The sequence below is a fragment of the Neltuma alba genome, unplaced genomic scaffold (assembly GCF_004799145.2).
Source record: "Neltuma alba isolate B1F8T4 unplaced genomic scaffold, ASM479914v2 tig00010189_pilon, whole genome shotgun sequence".
Taxonomy (NCBI): domain Eukaryota; kingdom Viridiplantae; phylum Streptophyta; class Magnoliopsida; order Fabales; family Fabaceae; genus Neltuma; species Neltuma alba.
Window position 1 is genome coordinate 750230 of NW_021635128.1, and position 23048 is coordinate 773277.

Below are 23048 nucleotides of genomic sequence, written 5' to 3' on the forward strand. Positions count from 1 at the left end.
TAAAAAAAATGCACTTCTAAATTTTAAAGGATGCATAGATACAGCTAACCAACTTGGGTAGTCATGCTTATAAAATGACTCTTCAATCACCAATAGCCATTAAATTCTCTCCTCCAGGTGTAGCAGCATCTAGGGGAAAATAAAATAAAAAACAATTATGTACCAAATTATGAAATAACATAAATATATACATGAGTTATTGAGGTTTGGGGGGAAAAAGATTACTAGCAAGTTGAAGGACGTTTTCTATCTTGTCAAAATTATCGAATTCGCGAAGCTTGTTAATAAATTCAGATATTGATTGCCCAAGTTGTAGCCAGTTTTGACTACAAATTATTGCTTCTGTCATTTTAGGAGACAAAGAACTCTTATAATGATCAACTACACATCCTCCAGTGCTAAATGTAGACTCAGAAGCCACTATAGAAACTGGCATAGTCAATACATCTCGTGCCATATGAGAGAGAATTTTATATTTTTCTAAATTAGCTTTCCACCATAACAGTATGTCAAACACAGCTGGAGAAAGGATTTCATCTCTCGAGTCTGTTGCTATATATCTATCTAACTCGGTTTGAGGATCTGTTGAGGTTCTTTGTTTCATAGATTCTAACCACTTATGACTTGGATCCTCTTCACCACTACCACCATCATCATCAAAAGAAGGCAATGAAGTTGGACCTACTGTACTTGTAGAGATAGTCCCTGATTCAATAGAAATCCCAACAGAGTACTTAATAAACAATCGATACAAAAAATCTTTGACCCTCTCCATAATTAAACATACTTCAGGATCAATGTAAAGAAGATCAAACATACGATTCACATATGCTAGTTTACATCAAGGATCCAAAATGACAACGACAAATAGCAATGGATTCATATTATCTGCTTGACCCCAATACTTTTCATACTTCACCTGCATGTTAATGCTCATTTCTCTCAAGAAGTTATTAGTATTATTCATGACATTCTTTTGTAGTATTTTCTGAACATGACCATTCTGGCGGATACACTCATTTAATGATACAGAAAGGGAGCTTGAAAATTTCAATGTTATGTCATAAAAGACCTTCAAGAATTTGATGAAAATTCGAGTATTATTCCAATAATCAATAACAGGACCAGAAAAGTTATCTTGGTCATGTCTAATATCATCACGCTTATGCCTAGCTGAACTAGAAGCATCACGCCTAGAGCTTGAAGTGCCTAAGCTGAAGTATGAAATATAGTCATCATCTTTGTCACGCATTCACTCAAATGCTTTTTGAAACTTCATTGCAGCTTCAGCCCAAGTTTTGAATTCCATCGAGTGGATACATCAAGGCAGACAAGGCTCTTGGTGTCTATTTTTTCAGCTTCAGCCCAAGTTTTGAATCTTAGAAAGCATGAAAGGGAAGAATGAACATATCTAATAGCACTTCAAATGGCTTCAAAGCCGTCTTTCACTTCTTTAATACTTTTATTGACCACCAAATTTAAGATGTGTGCACAACACCTTAATTGTAGATAATCACTTTCACAAAGTAAGCCCTTTCAACTCCTCAAACGCCTTTTAAGATATTTCAAAGTTGAGCCATTAGTTGCGGCATTTTCTACAGCTATGATGAATACTTTCTCAATCTTCCAATCCAACAAGCATTGCTCAATGGTCCTCCCTATAGTATCACCTCTATGATTTTCAATCATAACAAAATTTAGAATCCTTTTGTGAAGCTTCCATTCATCATCAATAAAATGTGCTATCAAACATAAGTAGTTAAAATTCTAATTTGATGTCCAACAATCTGTGGTGAAACATACACGTTTTGCACTTTGCTTCAAGAATTTCTTTAATATTTTAACTTCTCCAAGGTATAATTGCCACACATCTCTTCTAATTGTTGTTCTTGAAGGGATTGGAAAGTGAGGTTCAAACTCATTTAACAATTTCCTAAATACAGGCTTATCCACAATTATGAATGGTTGCTCATCACAGATAATAAATTCAGCTAAAGCTCTTATACATCTCTTCTCATCATATACATGTGAAACTAAAGATTTTCCTTGCCCAATTGTCCTACCTAACAACAGAGTTAACATAGATTATTTTTTTATCTGTAGTGTCCTTATGTGGATTCTTTGAACACTTTGAGATATGCTTTAGCAAAGAATTTGTCTCATGGTGGCTTAGACTAGCTTTATAAGTAGTATGACAATACTTACAAGCTGCTAAATGCACTCCATTAGTTTCTTCTATTGGCAATCTCATGAAGTATTCCCACACCTCTGATGTGTGCTTAGGTTCTCATTCCTTTCTCTTTGTACCCCTTCCTTCAACATTTGTTTCTTGTCTCACAGTATTTGTTTGTGTGGGAGTGGGAGTGGGAGTAGGAGAAGGAAGGACAGGATGAGACAGTTGAACATGAAGAGTTGGGCTAGGGTTAAGAGCTTCACTGGCCCTATTAGGATTTGGTGTTTCATAAGGTCCTAGAAGGGTTGGTGTTTGAAAAAGGGTTAAAGCACCTTGAGACATTCCACCAACTGGCTGGGATGGTGATGTAATAGAAGCTTCATCATCCATTAAAGCTGCAAAATTATATAATTCAACAAACCATGTATTAAAGATATATTAGTACAAAATTACTTTCACAATTGAATTAATATGTGATACAATAATACTGATACGAAATACAATTCATAATAGACCATTTAATATAATTGATTCATTTTAGACAACTCGGTCAAATCTATCCATGAAATTCAATTTTCTCTGCCAACATACCATCATAACATGCGCCAATGTTGAACGGCAATCAAGATCAAAGAATTCACTTTAGAGTGCAATCAATTATGGGGGGGAGAATTCAGAAAATGATTGAATAGAAAAACGATGAAACAGAGTGCAATAAACTAAACCCATGATGAAACAGATTGAATTCAGGGTGCAATAAACTAAAATGATCATAGCAAAATTCAGAGTTGCATTTGAGTAAATTCATCACATGAGGATTAGATGAAACATAAAACAACAAAAGGAATTTAAAATTGGTATGCAAATCGGGTGAAGATTGATAATATAACTATGCAAAATTGGTATGCAAAATTGCAAATTGGGCAACTGAAATGGAATTCAAAATTGTAAATAGACAAACCCCAACAGACAAATCAACATGGAAAAATAGGGCAACTAAAATAGAAATGAAGACTGACATGAGATGCGAGAGATAGATTGATGGAGTTGGAGGCTGCCTCCCTGTGAGCTGCCGAATTGGTCGTTGGCTTGCTGCTTCACTAGTCAGTGATCGTTGCTTCGCTGTCGATGGAGGAAGATGAAGACAGATCTGGTAGTTGCTTGCACCTTACTGCTTTGCTGTTGTTGGTCAGAATGAAGACTGGATCAAGTGGCGAGGAGTCGATCTCAGTGAGTTGAGACCATGAGATTGAGGCATGACCGGACTAACTGAGAGGGAGACTGAGACCCAGAGAGAGTCGCCGGGGGGTTGGGGCTGGGAAATGGGACTTAATTTGAAAGAATTAAAAAAATAAAAACTGAAAATATAAATATACTTTTATAATATAATATATATTATTATATTATATATTATATATTATTTCAATATATAATTACAAATATCTCGAGCAGGACTAAACGAGCAAGGCAGGGTACCTTGCTCGTGGCCTAGCCTTGCTTGTGATCAGCCTTGTCTAAAAGTGTCCCTTTTTTGGGCTTCAATTTTTCGGGTTGAGCTGGGCTTTTTTTTTTTTTAAGGGCTCGGGTGGACACACCGAGCTAATGAGCATTGTGAATACCCCTAAATAATACCATTAGTATCATCAACAAAAAAAAAAAAAGCTTTCTCTGCAATTAAATGTTGACAAAGAAGACTTTGAATTTTAATTCTTTAATATAATATTTTCAAATTTCAAATATTTAAATTCGCTGAATCGGTATTTTTTAATAAAACTATTATTGAAACTTAAATTTTAGTCTCTTTTTTAATTTTATAGAATTAATGAAAATTCACATCTAGATATTGATATTTATATGACAATAAAATTTCTTTCTAAATACCAAGCATCTCCTTCTGTTGATTCAAGTAGTGAAGACCGATTGTGGTGTGAGTAGCCAATAGGGGTTTAAAGTTGGAATCCTTCATATATATTAAAAGAAGTATAATTTGAAGAGATTGTGATATGATGATGCTAGTCGGATGAAATCACTTAATTTTTCATTAATAAAAGTATCAATAATGTGATGGTTGCAAAAGCATAAAAACATGGGCAGATTTGAGAGTTTGTGCCATTGATGTGGTTGCAGTAATAGAAACTTAAGAAATGGAACAAGAAATAGTTTTTGAACATTTATTTAATGCTAATCAGAAAGAACTAAAAAGTTGAATAAATATTAATAGATACTTTTTGACATTTATATTTGAACATTTTTAAATAACTCTATAACACACCTCTATATTATATTAAAAACAAAAATTACGGCATACTTTTGTTTGTCTTTAGTTTATTGGCCAATGCCAATGTTCAACATCAATAAGTTTTATCCAGCTCATGAATAATATAGATGAAAACAATATTTGATGTACAGAATAAAATATGAAAATAAACAACGAAGTCTACCACAGTCAACACTTAGTTGGGTTCTTTAAGCATCTAATTAGGGGTTCTATCCCTTGACAGTATGTATAAAAAGGATCCTGTGACACTAAAGTTCCTTTAGAAAGTTTATGGTGCGATAGTGATAGTCACTGCTACCAGTGGTAGATGCCTTATGTTAAAAAAAATGAAATATTAATTGAAAATAAAATGTTGGTTTTATAAATAAAAAATTTAAGAGAAAATATCACTGAATAATGATTATAAAGTTTGCCATAGTGCACTGGTGTTAATTATTCTATGTACATATTAACTCTTGATTGGTAAAAATGTTTGTGGTCGGTTTAGGACATACTAAGTTGGATGCAACTCTTGAGGGATCCTATAACAAGTTAATAAAATGCACTCATGTTTTTTAAAAAAAATATTTGTTTGTTACGATCAGATGTAAAAATGAAAGAATATAGAGTTAATATAATTTTGGTCTCTAAAATTTGATCTCATTTTAATTTTGGTCTCTCAAATTTTAAACTTCTAATTTTAGTCCCTAGAATTTAGTCTGTCTTAGAATATTAGTCCTTAAAGGTATAATGTAACATCCCAGATTTTGGGCATAGAAGTATAAGAATTAGCCTGAAATGAGTAGGCTACTAGACTCCTTGTGGCAGCAGTCCCATAAGTTTCCTAAAAGAATAGAAGGATTCTTAGAGACCAAATTGCAAAGTGAAGAGAAAGAGATTGTGATAAAGTCTCAAGGATTCAAGTAAGAGAATTGAGATATTAAGGGTCAAAGGTTATGCTAAAAGTGAAACCTCAGTGAGAGGATTCCTGAGGCTAAACCTGAGTAGGTACTTGATCGTAAAGTGAAAAATTTCGGACCGAAGGACAGTGATAGAAAGTACTCCTGAAAATCTCAAAAAATTCTAGAAAAATAGGAAATGAGGTTTTGAGGCTTGTATGAGGTTAAGTATCAAAGGCTAGATTGATGAAATTCTCAAGGTTTTGGTTAATTACCAATATTAGCTGAAATTGAATTATTTAAAACATGAGAATGCTTCAGATAATTGGAGAAAAATGAAAAATAATACTTGAGGAATTATCATGGGTTTTAAAAATAATTCTGTCCCCAGAAAGCGAAGAGGTTGGCTTTAATAGAATTTAAAGCCTAATTATATCTTGGGAAAAGTCAAAACAAACCGTTTAGAGGTTGACTTTTGACTTAATAAAAATTAAAAAAATTTCCCGTGATAAAATGATAGTGTCGGTACCCAGAGACATTCTCGGAATTATGGACCAATAGAAAGAATTCAATCAAATTTACTCCAAAATAAATATTATTAAATATTTTAATGGAAGAATAAGGGAACAGTATCACTTCCTCTTTGAAACCATATATATTTTTGTACAATTGGATTCCAAGACATATTAAAAATATTAATACACCTCATTTTTAAATCATGATCATTTATTGATGAATCAAATCTCCCATTGCAATTGATTGTTCTCCCATTGCAATGAGTTGGTTACTTGGCAATCAGGAAAATAAATATAATTCCTTGCACAACGTAACTTTTTACACTCTCTTTGTAATGACAAACTTTTTTGTTGTTAAAACCATAAGGTCGGTCTGTGCTCCAAGATATGAAATTAGGACTAATAATAAGTTCATTCCAATATTTACAAATGATGGAGCATTGAAATAGGTTTTTGGATATCTCGCCTGAGCAGAATTTCTTCAACAACATGGAGGGGAATAAAAGGAATGATGTCATTTGAAGCTGTGACTTTTGCTTGCATGGGAGTGAGTCCGAGAATGGTGATAAGAAGAAGGGGAAATACAGAATAACAATATCAAATGTCAACATATTAGAGTCTGTTTGGGATAACGCTTAAAAATACTTAGAAGCATGTTTTATGCAAGTCAAGACAAAACTTTTCTTATACAAATTTCCTTATATTCTGTAAATCACAACTGAAAAGTAACTTATAAGATATTTCAAACAAATTCATATCAGGCTGATGAGTAGGCGTTGGAATTTGGGCTTGGGTGAAGTCTAGAATTGGGCTATATATAAATATAAATATAAAAATATATATATAGAGTTACTATTAATATTAACGCATATCACTTTGAATTTCAACTGAATGTAAACTGCGGATAACAAGTTATATATATTTTTATTACAAGATAGATATTTTTAGCCAATTGGATAAAATATGATTTAGTATATTTTATCCCTTATTTGTTCATAACATTGACAACGCTATTTCATTTACTTTTTATGACCAAAACATCAACTTTTTTTTCTTCACAAAAATCATATTATATAATTTTCAATTCAAATTTTTTATTTTTAAATAAAATGAGATTGATCAATTTTAGAGTTCGAAGAAACATTTCAAATTAAAATTCAAATTAATTTTAAATATTTTGGTTTAATAAACACATTTATTTTTATGATTGTATAATATTAAAAAAGCAAAATATATGCACCCAACAAATGATTTTTTCCCCCAACATATTATACATATCAAGATAATTTTTAATTATTTTATCAACAATACTTGAATTAGATCACTTCATTGATCTTTGATTAACAAACTAAAATAAATTATTTTAATCACCATTAAATCTTTGAAATGTATGTCTTTTTTGGATTAATTTAAATTAAATAGTGGGTAGGTCAAATAAGGAAAAATTAAACCCTAAGTCCTTGTAGTTACAGTGAGTTTTGAATTAGGTCCTTACACTATTTTTTATTTCTAGGCGCTCCTTATAATTTTAGCTGTTAGTCACATTGATCCTTCCGTCTTTCAAAAGGCCAAAAGATGTAACGACATTAACTTGCTAAAGAGGGTGATGGTTGACTGACCAGCTGTTTCGCTAAAGAGCATCTCGTGGTCTCTCTTGCCAAATACTTCTCAAATCCTTAATATAAGACCTAATTATTAAGTTGGTTTTGGTTCTAAATATAAGATCAATTTCTCATATTTATCAATTTTCTCTAAATTACCCCTATGAATACTTCCTCAACCATAATCAAATAAAAGAGGAAGAGGGGTATTAAGAAAGATAATTATGGTATTTTAGGAAAAACATGTTATATTGCTTATAATTAACTAACTTACTTCACTTTCTTAATCTTATCAAATTAGTTAAATGGGTCTTATATTAAGGACCGAAGGAGTAGATCGCTGATCCCTCCCACCTATTCATTTAAAATAGAGGCTAGTTTACTCTCGTCTTATCTAGTGATAAAATAGGATGTTGAAAAATCAACATATATATTTCAGTTTTCTGAAGTCCCAACATACACGTACCCAAATATTAACAAGTTCAAGCCACAACTATACATTTGCCATTGTAGACTTTTGTATGGAGATAAATGTCTCTTTTTCATTCTTTTGGGATAAAACGAAATAGGAGAAATCCATCTTGGGTGAATTAATAGACCAAAATAAAAATAAAAGTTTCAATTTTCCAATTGACACCATGGCCAAGTTATTACCTAATCAGTGAAGTTTGCATACCAGCTATCAAAAAGTAGAAGTTTTTTCCATTCTATCTCTACCCGTATTGATATGAAAGGTTTATAAACAAAATAACAGCAAAAAATAAAGGAGACAGATAAATGTTAATCAAAATCTTTAACCCATATGCAGTACAAAAATTCTGGTCTCCAATAACTTAACAGCACTATCAAGGTATTGGTCTCTGTAGACTACATGTATCTCATAACATTCAACTATAATAATGCCAAGCTACAACTCTGTGTGTCCCGGTTTTTGGGGTCAAAAACAGAGCAAATAAAACAACATTCTGGCATAATCTTTTTTAACAGATTACAAAAAGTAGAGGTAAAAATATTAAGTTTTCACTTTAATATATTCATTGTGAATATTGGTTTTGCATTTTTGATTGCCTTGCAATGTTAAAATCTTTTTCACCTCACAAAAGCAATCAGAGTCATCCTCTTGTTTGCCACCATTGATTTGGATACAAACCACCTCCTTGCCCATGACGCCCCATATCCAACACACATAGGATCAAATTTTTGGAATTTAGTGTGTTGATCATTTCTCATGCGCATATGTTACTCCTTCCACTGACACGTGTTACACCTCTCTTTAATATTCATTATAAGTCAATTGAAACTATTATAAATCATTTTGTAACATTTCTGGATGAGAAATTTTAAATTTTAGGATTTCACTATTCATCATGTCCGTACACTGTTCATATGAAAATAAGCTAACTTTAAAAATTCATAACTAATTTTAGAGAAATCAAAACGAGGTGGTTCTAATTTTCACACGAAGCTTGCTAAGAGTTCTATGAAGAAAAAATAATCATTAGGTCCAATTCCATCCAGAATAATTCCAGAAAATTCGTCAAAATGTACTGTTTATTTGGAAATTTTTGAATTTCCAGTATTTTTATCCAACTTTGAAAGGGCATAACTCTTAGCACACAACTCCAAATTTAATGAATTATCACTTGTTTCAAAGCTAAAAATGAGATCTGTTTGCTTGTAAAATTTCATGTCCAAACTCCAACAATTAATTATTATTTTATGTGCCACAAGTTTGACACATTTTAGGAAATTTCTATCCCCTAATTACCATTTTCTTGATTTATTTCCCCTTTTTCCTTCAACCACAATCCTTCCACAATGCCTCAAGCATAATTCCAACATTGAAACATGAAATAGAAATATAAATTATATCAAAATGTCATCCATAACTTATTACAAAATCCATGTAAGGTTCATTATACATTGCAAAAATTTCTAACATAACATAATATTCATAAAGTCATTTCATGCCAAGGCCAATTCTTTCCCTTGCCCCATGCTTGGTCCACTTCCTAATTAGGGCATAAAATAACGTAGGAGGAATGAGATTTCAAAAAAATCTCAGTAGCATATGAATTATAATTATCATGTAAATAAATGCAAGTTTAATTGTGAAGTGTCGTGCAATCCAAATCATTTCCAACTCATAGGAATTCATACCACATATCATGCAAGGAGAGGAACATTATGTTATCTACATTGACATACCACAAAGCATTTGGCCAAAGCATAACCAATGTCAATCAAACAATCAAGGTCACTACAAAGTTCTTCCAATCCAAGCAATAACAATCACAAAAAACAAGCAAGATAAATAATCAAATTATAATTCAAAGCTACCTCTGCAAAGCTTGTCCAATTAATTCCTCCAAGGAGCAATGCTTCTCCTTAATTCCTCTTCTCAATGCCTATTAAACCAAGCATAATCATATGCCATATTAATCACAAGATAACTTAGTTCCAACACTTTAACATTACTTAACAATTTTCCCCATTTTTTCTTTGATTTTTAACAAATTGATTCCTTCTTTAGAATCAATTACCTCATGACTCAATCCTATACAATATTTCATGAGGAATCCAATGGTGCAATCATATTTTTGAAAATCATACTCCTTTCCCATGAACCTGGTTTGGCCAAATAGGGGTCCTTAATTTTTTAAAAATTCTATTTTTGATTCCAATGATTTTAAACACTTTCCAACAACATATCCCTACACAAAAACATGTTTTAAAGCCATTGGAATAATCAAATCAAGCAAAATCCAATTGGTTCTGCATGAACAGTGCTGGATGAAAATTCTCCCTTTAAACCCTAACTTTGATTTCATCCAAAAATCAATCCATACACCACTTAATCTTTCTTATTCCACTTGATTATTAAGGTTTCTATCCTTCTCTAAGCATCACACATCTCAACCGAATTTTTCAGATTTTTCCAGCATTTTCCCAAGCAAAAATCCTTGTTCAATCAATGTAAAACTTAGGGATATTGATGCTTAGACATACCTTAGTGTTTCCTTGAAGCAAGTTGGATGATTCCTTGCCTAAAACTCCTCAAGAATTTCGTGCAACAGGGCTTGATTAACAGTGACAGAGTTTCCCCTTATTTTTCCTAATTTTCTAATATTTTCTTTGTATTTTCAAGGGGTATTTATAGATCAAAAATTCTGCCACTTCCCCCCCTAATTAGCACTCCCAAATGACAGATAAGAAGGTGTGTTGGCATCCATCAAGTGCCTCAAACCTTCAGATCTCACAATGTGGCATTTTTCTAGACTTTTCCACACAAATATCCTTTAATTTTGCATTTTATTTAATAAAAATGGTGGAATCTGAAAATTGCACAAAATTGAGCCTTTAATGGATCCATTTTGGGCCCCAAAAATTGTTTGAGCTGGCCCAAAAATATGGCCCACAAACCAAATCATTATCCCAACCCAATTTGAAACTTTATCGGTTACTATTCACTAGTAACATTTTATAATTTTTTCAGATCTCCAAAAATTCATTTCTATCCATAATAATTCACCTTTTAATATGATAATATGATATAAAAAATTTTAGGATTTTTTGCCACCTATAGGTATTTATTTTGAATTTTCTTTGATTAGGCCTTTATCGGTAGTTCTGAGGAAAAATAAATTTCCTAAAATTAATTTCTAAGCTTTCAAGGCCTAAAAATAATTTTATAAATTAAAATAAATATTTAAATGAATTTTTCATCAATCTCCCCAAATTTATTGGGGCCTCTAACTCATTAAAATAATTATTTTCCTTCATTTCCCCAATAATTTCCCGAAAAACCTCCGTTTACGGAAAATTTCGTAATAATTCATTTTCACCAAAATTCCACCTTTCAGGCTTCAACTAAGTTTTCAAAACCTCTACTCTACACTTTTCCTATTTTTCAGAGATTTTCTGGAATTTTTCTCAAAATTTCCTATTTTGTCATTTCTAGGCCGATAATTACGGAAATGCCAGTCTGGACCTTTTTGAGGTTTCATAGAAAAAATTGTTTCATCTCCTCGTCTAGTTTGTACATGGACCATCATCCCAATTTTTGATTCATTTATTGCCAGATGCAAATTTTTGGGATGTGACAACATGCATGTATGATGAGAAAGACATGAGATCATTGAAGGATCGAGTTGCTAGGCATGAGGAGAGTGAAGTAGCCTCTGTCTCAAATGAACTGGTGGGAGAGGTTAGTGATGTATGTGGTAGGGGTGTTCATCAAACCCGTTAGCCCGGTATGCCCGCCCGAGCCCGCAAGAAAATGGCCCTGCCCAGCCCGGAAAAAAATAGCCCAAAGAAAAATGGGCATTTTTGGGCTGGGCATATTATGGGCAGGGCAGGGCTGCGGGTATGGTATGCTGCCCTGCCCATTTGGCCCTGCCCGTGATATATATATTTATAATTCTTTTTTTTTGCCAAAAATACTTATAATAATATATAATATATAATAATATATATTATTCTTCCCTTTTTTATTTGCCATAAATACATTTAGTGGTATGCGTAATTCTTCCTTCTTAGTATCTTTTTAATTTTTTTTAATTTGGTTTAGTATCTTTTAGTTTGTTTTTATTGTTGGTTGTCTTACAAAGATGCAAAAGCAAGCTCACTTTAGTGTTATATTAAAAGATATATCAATTTAAGACAAAGCAAAATTATTGATTTGTTGAATTTATTGTTTATTCAAGTATTTATTTCTTTATAATTGTTATAAGATACCTTTACTTTAACTAAAAAAATTTTCACCAAGGTATCACTATTTGGGCTTGGAAGCCCGCCCTGCCCAACCCGTTATTGCCCAGCCCGAAAATGGTTAGGGCTTCTATGGGCAGGGCAGGGCAGCGGGCCGCAAAATGCAGCCCGCTCATTTTTCGGGCTGGGCATCGGGCAGGGAGCATGCCCTGCCCAGCCCTGCCCATGAACACCCCTAGTATGTGGTGAGAGAGACAAGGAGATGCTCTTTAGTGAAGACCTAGATGTTCTTGTTTGTGGAGTATGCCCTTATTTTTAAGTCAATGAATGCCCCACCTCAGCAAGTTAACGTGTTTATGTCTTTTTAACCTTTTTGAAGATGGAAGAATCAACGTGACTAAAGGCTGAAATTAGAAGAAGTGCTTAAAAAGGAAAAATAGTGTAAGGACCTAATTCAAAATTCACTATGATTATAAGGCCCTAGGGTTTAATTTTCCCTGTAAAAAATTTAATAAAGAAGTTATAATGTTAAGAATGAACTTGTAAATTAAACTATTCATGATATGGAATTCAAAACTTTAATTAAAGAATTATAATAAGTTAACAGGAGACCATCATTAATATTTTCATTTTGTATATAATCATCACTTATAAGCATACTTTGGTATATAGTAAATAAATATTAAATTGTTTAAAAAATTGAGATATTAAAACCGAACGGTTTGCTCAATAATTAATCAAGAAAAAATTTCAGGAAAATGATAGTTGAATTTTAACAATCAGAATTTTATCTAAATTTCAAAAATTTCAAATCAATCATAATGATTAAATTAAAATTTTAAAATGCTGGTAAATCTACAATGTTACCTTTTTTTTATATAAGCTAGAAATTTTATTTTATTTTCTGATCAAAAATTCAAAATGATTTAATATATTATTGTAAAAGATGTGAATCTAATTAATACTAACAGTATGTTCAGTAATATTCTGTAATGATATGGTTTTAATCTTGGTCTTCTTAATTATCTTCTTACTTGAATAAAAGCTCACTATTCATTACGACGACACTTACCCTATGTTTGGTAAGAGTTTTGTAGAGAAAAGGAGAGGAGGAAAATTTTTAATAAGCTCGATTTAAAAAATTAAAAAAGTAAAGATTATAAAATTTTAATAAAGAGAATATGTAAAATAAAGAGCCCACTTCATGGATTATATTGTTTAAATCAAGCTCATTAAACAATTTCCTTTCCTCCTTTCCCCTCCAATTCCCTCATGCCAAATAGATCCTTAAAAAATTAAATACAATATCGCGTAGCCTAAACAAATTGATATAAACAAAGTTAAATCTAGTTAATTTAATTGGGAAAATTCTAATTAAATCCATTTGAAATAGAAAAATCCTAATTTAAGCCTACATTTTAAACAAATTCTTAATTAGGCCAAGAGGTTTAATTGGAGATTTCTAAATGTTGCTAAAAGACCAAAATGCCCTTCGTAATTAAAAAGCCTAATTTTAGTTTTAATTCTTTTAATTGAATTTAACTAACATGTTTTTTCTTTAAATATTATGATATGAAAATTTGGCCAAAAACATTATCATATATAAAAAAAAGAAAAATCATGATTATGGCCAATAAAAAATAATTGAAAAGTCAAGATAAAAAATGTATAATTTCTAAATATCCATAGAATTACAAAAATATGGGAACCAATAAAAATTTTACGATTTCAAATGTCAAAGATTAACACGATCAAAGATTTTTTTTTGTGTGAGAAAAAATCAAATTAAAGATTCACCAAATTCTTGAATATCTATCGAAATTAATTTTACCATTTCACAAATTACATTGAGACTCATCAATTCATCTTCAATTTTTCAGTCTCTAAGATTTATTCAATATCAAATTTCTATTATATAAAAATAACTAAAAGCCCATAAATTCTAGAGTTGACATAACATTCACAAGTATGAAACACAACTTTGACATAAAATCTAAGAAAGATCACGTCCTCATTGATAAATCTACTAGAATAATTAAAACTAAAATTCGGCTTACACCTACATTCAATTTTTCTTTTTGATTACAAAAAGGCATTTTGGTCTTTTAGCAACATTTGAAAATCCCTAATTAGGCCTAGGAATTTGTTAAAAGTATAAACCTTAATTGGAATTTCATTATTTCAGATGGATTTAATTGGGATTTTCCCAATTTAATTTCCTATCATATCACATCAGATGCTCCCCTCGTTTAATTTGGTCCTTTAATTTAAAAAAAACATATTTTTAGTCATTTAATCCTGAAATCTTTAGTTTTAATGATTTTTTGTAATAATCATGGTTGCATTGAAAATTATAAACTTAGTGATTGAGAAAGTTTTATTAACGTTCAAAATATCAATATCATCATTTTTAATTTGCTAGCAATTTTAAAGTTAAAAGAATAAAAATATACTTTTTTTTAAGTTAAGAAACCAAATTAAAGTTTTATATAAAGTTTTAAAACTAAAATTATACTTTAGCTAAACAGTTAAAAAGAATATGCTATGTTTTTTTCTTTTAAGTATCAGATTCACTAAAGCAATATAGCCTTATTTGAAATCCTATATTATAGACTTCTGATATCAGTGACATTTTTTTAATTAGCTAATATAGAAGAACTTATAAACAACATAATCAAAATAATAGATGACAAGTAAAATAAATACGTAAAATAAAATAAAAAACATATCGTGACAGAACGCTCTTGACCCATATGTCTCATCTCATCTTAAGATAATTTTGTCTCATCCCGTTTTTATCTTGTCTCGAAAATTTTTAGAATGGGAATGAGACGGATAGAACGGAGTTGAACACTCTAAGTAAAAATCTCACGATAACATCAATGTGTGTGTATATAACAATTTAACAACAAATTATTAAATTGTAAAAATTATATACTTGTCATGCAAAATCTGACGACGAAGCATAATGATAATAAACCTAATTTTTTTAATCAAATTCTTACGATACAATTCTAAAAGTGTAAAACTTGGCCCCAAAAAAACCCCAAAATTAAAAAAAAAGGATGGAATTTAAAGATACCTATGTAATTACATTGATGTAAATGTATCTTATTAATTGACTGACTTAATTGCTACTTAACTGATCTGCCACGCCACACATATTCAGCACGGTGTTGTCTGCACCGGAACGACCCTGGATGGTTGGTCGGCGAGCAAGCGCAATACTTCTTGACTGAACTACTCCTCTCATCGGAAGCCTCCCCCGCCGCCACCGGCCTCCGTGATGGCTGCAACACAACCCCTCTTCCATGATCATTATTGCTCGCAAGAAAAGACCCTGGTGGTTGACACATTCTTCTTCGTCTCCTTCAATTAATGGGTATATCTATGGCGCGCTTTCTGGAATAAAAGTCTGAAAAAGAAAGAAGAAAAGAATATGAGATTAATTCTGTAATAATAAGAAGATGATGATGATCAGAATGATGAAGAAGGAGGGAAAACGTAGTGGGGAAGAAAAGAAAAGACTTTTGATGTTTGGAATGAAAACGCTTGCTTAGATGAAGATTCTCCACTTTGTGTATAAGAAAGTCTCTGTGATGAAAAGAAACCAAACAATAAAAATATTCTCTAAATTCTATTCGAGATTTAATTATTTATAGACAATGAAAGTTGTTAAAACGAAATAAATCTATAAATATATGGAAAGAGATTCGCCGGATAAATAATTTATTTGAAATGATTCTCTTATAAGATAAATGTCAATTACTTACTCATAGGATTTTACTTGAAATAATTTTTAAATTTTATTGGCTCACGAAAATATACATTTTATTTAAAGTTAAATTGGTAAAGTTGTCGTATTTATCTTTTTACTTTTTGAATGCCAATAGAAGTTAAACAAAATTTAGAACTATTTGTTTAAACTTTAAAAATTTAAGTAATTTTTAGTGATTAGGATCCTCTTATAATCCTCTTTAAAATTTTACAGTTTTAAATTTATTTATTTATATTTTAATAATGTTATAATAATATTTTATTAGATGTTATGGGTGAAGAATAAAACCTAGAGAGAGGCCGAGAGAGAGATGACTTGAAGGTGTCTGAATCAAGTTTTAGATTGTATGAAATATCATTTTGATGAATATATATGTAGTTAATGAGGGATAATTGGAATCTATCTAAGATTATCTTTTGAATAAATAATTTTAGTTGGATTTAGATTTATCATGTTATTTCCTATTACTAAAGTTTCCTATTTTTATTGTTTACTTTGCTTGAAACTAAAGTTAAGTTTAGATTGGTGGTATCTTTATAAATAGAATTTTGATTGTTATTATCATTATTTTTTTTACCAGTGATTATTATCATTACAAATTTTTGCCTTTTTATGAATTGAATTATATTTTACTAAAAAAAGTTGAATAACATTAGATATTATGAATTATCTAGGGTAAAGATCCACCTAGCATCCTAATATATTTTCAGAGGTACACCCAGCACCTTAAACTATTTAGTGATATAATTTTATCCCTAATATAGTAAAAATGGTGCGATCTGATCCGAAGTTAACTTTTCTTTTAATTCCGTTAGTCCAATTGACACCCGGATTTTTTTTTTTTTTAAATAATGACACCTAAGTCGTTTTCATCTGCTCCACACTCTCCGTCCCCCTCACCAACTAGTATCAGTCCCCCAGTGACCTCCTAATAATTGCCTATCACTCCACAATCCTCTTCTCCATCACCATCACAAACCTCTTTAATCGTCCCATTACATTCCTCAACATTCTCGGCAGCATTAGGGATTCTTGTCCAAGGAAGAAGGCGTTTTCCATCTTCAATCTGCTCGCAGACGCAGAAAGCTGGAAGATTCCGACATCGTAAATGCTCATGTCTCTGCATATTGGTATCTCAGAAAGAATGCCTGGAAGAATTCCACCAGATCTATTCTAGTTAAAACAAATTAATGCATCACTCGAAATACTCTTCCAGCTCTAATCCTTTCAAAAACAGTGCAAAAAGATTTTGAAACACTTCTTGATGCACTGGTGCAGCCATTTTTTCCTAATTTGATGTAATTGACTTGAGTTGCCGAAAACCTGAAGTACAGCACAGACACATATCGATTATGTGCAGAAGTAATTTGAATATCATGTGGCTCCTTTTTTGATTTGGGTCCTTTTTTTTTATGCTATTGAAAATTTGAAACATTCCTCCCATTGGATCTAAACACCCATCTCGATGCAATTGTCCACCTTCATACTTGAGTTCTCCCAGTCGCCGAATTCTCGTCCCGGACAAAACCAAGACCAGAGGTTCTTCAGTCTAATTCATTTGGATGGAAGTTTTCTTTGTTTTTCTTTCTTTTTTGGTTTTTACACCGGTGTCAGTTTACAAATACGTGTCATTAATTAAAAAAAAAAAGCCCAAAAGCTAATTGCATCTAATGGAATTAAAAGAAAAGTTAACTTCAAGTGAAATTGCACCATTTTTATTACATTGAGGGTAAAATTGTACCATTAAATAGTTTAGGGTACTGGCTGTACCTCTAAAAATAAATTATGGTGTTGAGTGCACCTTTACCCAATTATCATGTTTCATTTGGTTTTTAATTTCTTTCCTTCGTCACTCATCTCTCCTTCCTGCATAATTTTTGGGCTGTTTAGAAATTTTCTAGCAAAAACATAACTATTTTGCATTTGGTTACCATCATTAAAAATAGAGTAAAATACATACACCGGGAAGAAAAAACACTCTAACCTCTTTGGTATTTTCTCTTAATTACACGGGACCTTCATTCTATTTTGATTTTTTAAAAATATATATTTAATTCCAAACCATTAATTTTGTTAAGAATATTCTTAAAAAGATTTTTTAATTAAAATTTATAAAAAAATATTTTTACCTACTAATTTATCCTACTAATTATTTAATTTTGATTAAAACCAAGATCCAACCACTATTTAGGTCATGCAAATTAATATTATTATAAATGATAAAATTCAACGCGATATTCTTAGCTTGTAAATATTTTGTGTGCGTGCTCTTATATTTGCAAAATATTAGTTACTAAATGTGTTTACATTTTATTATACAAATATTTATAAATTTTAGATGAGATTTTCACATCTATTGGGTTCGTTATCCTAAATGATATTATGATATTTAAAATTTAATTCATATAAATTAAAGGGAAAACTAATATGACAGTCCTTGTAGTTTTATTGGATTTTGAATCAGGTCCTTGTAATATTTTTTTTTCTTTTTATTTAATCCTTACTATTTACGTAACTATTTTTGTTAGTCCTACCGTTAACATAAGCCGTTAGTTTAAATTAACTGATGTGGCATTATATATTGAGCACGAAAAGGACATCGAAACATCCCCCCTTCTTCTCTCCCAATTGCTTCTGCTCTTTCTTTGGCAAAATACAAGAAAGGACGTTTGGGTCCTCCACCACTCAATGGTCTCCAATCTCTTATTCATCCCTTGAAGTTCTTCGTCCAATGTTTTCTGATCTTCCTTCAACCTTTCTATTTCCATCATCAACACTTCGTCCTCCACACTCTACTCATTCTTCCCCTGAAACAACAGACGAGTATTTACAGAGCCTAAAAATTTGTGGCAATAGTGGGTTAGTGGGGTGCTGACAATGGTAGATCTGACACCTCTTGTAGCAAAAAATTCTAGCCATATCAACTATATGTGAGGAAGAATATGTGCAGTTTATGATTTTCGCCATTCATAGTTTTGGATTTTGCAGATAATGGGAAGTGACAGAGAAGAAGTTTCAAGATGAGAGCAAGTTCATAGTTATGAAAAGATGGACAAGGAAAATTAAGAAGATGACAATGAAATGTTTTAGAGTGGAAGTGAATGAGGAATAATAAGTTGAGCAATTTGTCTTGGAAGAATGTTTTGTTCTCACATAGGAGAGAGTCTTTTATGAAAGCGTTCTTTCTCGTAATTTTGACTAGAAAAAGAGCAGAAGCAACTGGGAGAGAAGAAGTGGTAGAATCACACTGCCTTTTTATGTGCTTAATCCGTTTAAACTAACAGTTTATACTAACAGAAGGACTAACAAAAATAGTTGAGTAAATAATAAAGATTGAATAAAAAGAAAAAAAAAATTACAAGGACTTGATTCAATATCTAATAAAACTAGAAGGACTGTTATATTAGTTTTTTCTAAATTAAATTATATAAACAAATGAATCTGAATTTTTTCATTTCCTTAATGCTCTTTACTATTTTTACCTCATCAGCTCATCTGCTTCTATAATAAATATATAAATATACACATATATGTGTGTGTGGGCGCGCATGTATAAAATATAAGATAGATTCATGGAAATATTTTTGAAAAAAGTGAGCTTTTATAATTCTTAAAGTTTCTTCTCTTAATCCTTAGAATATGCAGAAGTCATAAATATGTAAATAAATAAAATATTTTAATGAGCAAATAAAAATACTAGTTAATAAAAATGAAATAGGGGGATTAAACTCAATAAAATAAAATCTTCCTAAGCTAATTAAAACATTTTAAAAGTCTTGAAAGGCTCTTTTCGGATGTTTATGATGCATCTCAGTTTCACGTCCTAAGCTCTTTTTTTTTTGCCCCGGGGGGATGTCAGTCTGAATCTTATGAACCACAACATACAGTATGTGCATTATATTTGGGGCTTGAATATGTATTAAGCTCTCATATGCCTGTTTAATGTGTTGATATGCTGGTAAAAAAAAAATGTGTTGATATGGACTCTAATTAAATGCATTTTATACATTCTTAAATAAATTTTATTCACTATTAGGCCTTTTAATGCTAAGTCCTAATAATAAAACCTTCCCGTTTTCCAAAACCCATTCTAATTCCCATTCTAGTTTTGGGTTTTAACTTAAAAAAAAAATACTTTTATATAAGTTGAGACAAAACTTCTTACATATTTATTTTGAACACCGTAAGATTACTTCTCGCAAGCTAATCCATGTATCTCTTAATACCGGTTCAACTTCAGTCCACCTTGATTTAACCATAAAAATGATTTTCTAATCCAAATCGAGTTACTAGTCCAGTTGGGTTCTTTAATCGTTGATAAATAGACGTGGTAAATTAATTTCTATAAAAATCAAGCGCTGAAATTAAGCTAACCGTGGGTGTCGGTGTAACAACTCCAAGATCAACACACTAGTCCCACAGCCTCCACCTTAACTAATAACTCGGATCTGCTCCATTTTCCTTTTCTTATAGCATCATTATTCTCTAGTATGTATATGAGCTCTAACATACGAGTCTTTTCGAAATGTAAAAATAAAATAAATTATAGTATTCATGATTTGTAAATAACATGGATTTTTAAGAATTTTATTATATATATTTTGATTGTAACAAAATTTATAATTTAACCGCAAATTGCTAAATCCTTTTTTTTTTTTTTGGTTACACACAAATATCCATTGGCCACTAAATGTGGGTACTTTTCCTAGTGAGAATTTGAACTTTTTTTTTTTTGCTAAAGCATAGGTATCTTCCTATTGAAGGTAATTTTATTTGAGGTACTGTTAGACACTAAATGCGAGCAACTCTTTCAATAAGGATTCGAACGTTGGTTCGTCACGTTGTGAGAGACTAGCCTCTTCCGCTAGATCTAATCTCTATTGGTGAGAATTTGAACATTAGTTCACTGTGTTGTAAGAAACTCATCCCTTCCCAGCTCCCATTGTTCCCAAATGGCCAAATCGTTCTTCTTCTGTAGCCATTGTTGCACTTTGGAAATGAACCTGGCTCACTTCTTCATAAATTTGTAAATGCAAGATAGATATACATACGCACACACATATATTCCAGGTCACTGTTTACGGTCAATTGTATTCAGAATCCTTTCGTTATATTCGGGTTCCTACTGGTCCTTTCAAGCTATCTACTATAACTTTGGCAAGAAAATTTTATCATTACTTAAAGATTTCTAGATTTCTCTGACATGTCTATTGAAGTTGTGTCTTTATCTTTTTTTCCTTAGGTTTTTTAACAATTCTGTTTGCACTTTAACATATTGTACCATGTAAAACCTTTATTTTCTTTATATCATTTTGTCTTATTCTAATAGATATGTTTTCTAGTCTTTAATATAAAAGCTAGCTAGTTTGACATTCAATTTGATCATAAATATAAGACTCCAATCGATTTTGTTTTTCATATTTATCCAACTTTTTAAAGATAATCCTTGTAATAGTTGCACATGTTAAATATTTCATCAAATAATAGTTCTAACTAATACATATGATTAATAGAGATATTGTAGAGAAAACAATACCTATTTATTACAAATAACTAATTTAACTAATTTTTTTAATCTACTCAAATTAGTCAATAAGCTCTTATATTAAGGACCAAAAATATTATATGCATTTCTTCTACTACTTCTAAATTTTCTTCTGTTTTTTTGTTTTTTTTTGCTTTTTGTTATGATTCTTATTAGAGGAGATATGAATGGGACATCATATCTGTGTCATGCGTTAATTAATAGGAGGAATGACAAAGAATTTTTTAAATTGATGACATTTGACAAAATGGTACAACAAAATGTCTTAGTACCACTACAATCTACAGGGGCTTGTTCATGTACGTAATGAATTATAATAAATTACCATGTAATTCATCGGCATCTAATTAATCCTCCACATTAATTCTCACAAATTTTTATGATGGATGCCCTTATTTTCATATTTATTGTTGCTTAACTTAAATCTGATGAATTTATTTGGGGCAAATTATTCATTTAATTCTTTACCATTAACTTAACTATTAACTTAATCACAACTTAATCTCTCAAGTTTTCAACTCAATGTTTTAAGTTTTAGCTATTTAATTTAGGATAAAACTTAGGTTCAGTTAATTAGGTCAAGTTGGTCCAGTTAACCAATTAGTTTTTGCCAGGTGTATTAATTGAACACATCATCATTTAACATCGTTAATGGCTTCTCTCCTTGTATGCCAATGCTGTTCCCTCCGCCCTCCTCCACCTTTCCCCCTCATTTTCATCCCCAAATCCCAATTAATTTCCACTCAATCTCTATACACTCACATATTCAACACAACAAATTCTTACACAACAACCTTATCTAAATTAACATCTTCAACAACAAAGACCATGTCGATGTAGAAGGGACTAATTAATTAATTTATATTTAACACCATAACTCCTTCATTCGGATTGGAAGGGAATATTAGCCAGGACCAGGAGGGGATGAGGCTTCGTCAATCATCATTCATCAGGCCACTTGTCTTCATGCTGACTGTTAGACCCTCTCCCATCGGAGAAGCAAGCATCGAGTTGTAGAATAGATATTGCTTCTACTTCCTATCCAACCCCTCGAAGTCAACTCTAGCGCCATCGAGGCATGCGGTGATGGTGGAGAGCAGCCTAAAGCGCATCAACTCTAGCACCGATCTATGTGCTTTCTTCCTAATTGAAGCCGCTGCTAACGCCACAGCCTTCTAAAAAGGTCAAGGAAATTAAGGCAGGTCAATGGTTCGTTGAGATACAAAACGGCGGTGCATAAACCCTCTTTTCCTGGTTGGCATCTCTCTATCTCTCACTCCGCTTTATGCTATTTCACCGTCCATCCCTCTCTTGGCTAGGTTAGCCATTCGACTTTGGACATTTAGAGATATGAAACAATCGATTGCATTTCCTTAGTCTAAGGTCGACTTCAAGGCCATTTCACCACCTTCCCGCATGATCGGTCGATCCTCATTGACGGGGTTAATAGGTGTTAAATAATGATGTGTCCAATTAATATACGTGGCAGAAGCTAATTGGTTAACTGGACCAACTTGACTTAATTAACTAGACTTGAGTTTTGTCCTTTAATTTATTAGTCTCTACCCTT